The sequence below is a fragment of the Nematolebias whitei genome, chromosome 14 (genome assembly GCF_014905685.2).
Source record: "Nematolebias whitei isolate Nwh7 chromosome 14, NemWhi1, whole genome shotgun sequence".
Lineage (NCBI taxonomy): Eukaryota > Metazoa > Chordata > Actinopteri > Cyprinodontiformes > Rivulidae > Nematolebias > Nematolebias whitei.
This window is the reverse complement of record NC_056511.1, coordinates 40,017,725-40,019,439: the sequence shown is the minus strand read 5'-3', so window position 1 is coordinate 40,019,439 and position 1,715 is coordinate 40,017,725.

Sequence of the window (1,715 nt, the reverse complement as noted above, 5' to 3'; positions counted from 1 at the left end):
TTGAAATTATGACTTTGAAAGTCGAAATTATGACTTTGAAAGTCAAAGTTATGACTTTGAAGGTTGAAATTATGACTTTGAATGTTGAAATTATGACTTTGAAAGTCAAAATTATGACTTTGAAAGTCAAAGTTATGACTTTGAAGGTTGAAATTATGACTTCGAATGTTGAAATTATGACTTTGAAAGTCGAAATTATGACTTTGAAGGTTGAAATTATGACTTTGAATGTTGAAATTATGACTTTCAAAGTAAAAAAAAAATTCAACCTTAATTTCAACTTTCCATGTTGAAATTATGACATATCATTGGATGTGTTATTTCTTTTCATTGGCAGAAATGGGCTTCCATACATTCTGGTTGTGAATGACATTAAGTCCTTTTTAGTAAGAGAGAGAGGGAGCAGGCGAGGTAGACCACACTCTGAACACGGCAGTTCAGTCATTAGGAGCAATATCAGGTCTCTTTTGTAAAAAAAAAAAAAAAAAAGTCCCCGAGGCTCAATGGGATTAACCTGTTTAAATAAAGGTTGAAAAAAAAAAATCCAGTTCCAATAAACAACGTGCAAACATCTCAGAGCAGAACCCTTCACGGCAGGACAGCTCTAATTTTTTCCACTCTGGCTTCAGTGTAGCCAACTCGGGGTGGGATCCAACATCGCGTGAAGCTGTGCCTTCAGCATTTGTTTTTAAACTAAATAATTTACTTCCTCTTCAATGTTCTTTTTTGTCATTCGCATCACATGTGGTACATGAGGTGGAACAAAATTGTGTACTCAAGGTCCCAGTTATACCCAGAAATAGTCAAATATAAAGTATAAATAGAAACAGTATATAAGGATCTAAGATATACGCTAAACACTAATAATGTAAACTAATAACAGCAGCCTGAACATGAGTCTGTAATGAGCAGATGGGTATGAATACAGCAGCTTAGGTATCGAGCTCTAGGTACTCTTAAATTAATTGGTATTTTGTAATTTTATTTATTAGGATAAATGGAAAAATTAGTTGTTGTTCTTCCTTCTCATCTTCATACAGAAAAGGATCCAGAGATGCAGTACTGGACCTGTGGGTATAGAGGACTCTGCAGACGGTTCTGCTATGCCCAGGAGTACATTGTTGGTCACCATGGGTGCCCTCGAAGATACAGGTAGACACAAAAATCCTCACCGTAGGACTGTTGTAGCAACATCAGACATATACATCCATCAGAACAAACTCACGTATTCTGATAAGACGTGACAAACGATGCCCGTTTGTGTGATGAGCTCAGGTTGGACTCCTCTGGTTTTCAGGTGCTGTGCTGTGCGGTCTTAGCCCTCTGCTGCGCCACGACAGGCTTCCTGTCTCTGTGGGATCTTACAGAGCGCCTCTGTAGTTAGAAACGTTTGGTTTGCTCCCGTTAGATAGAACATTAGATTTTAATAGTAAGCTGAACTGATGTGCTGCCAATAAAAGCATTGAAACAAATGAACTGAAGTTTGATTTTTCTTGAAATATTCTTTGTTTCACCAGTTACCCCCAAATTGGGCTTTGACGTTGGTTAAAACGCTCAGTACCCCCACTCTGCTTGAAATAACAGGTCGATGAGCAGTCTGGTTGGGTCTGGCATGCTTTAGCTCGGTGCTGAACTGACACGAGACAATGACGGTCAAGTGACTGACCCAGATAGCTGTGATGGAGCGCAGCTTTTGTGAATGAAGCGTTATGTCT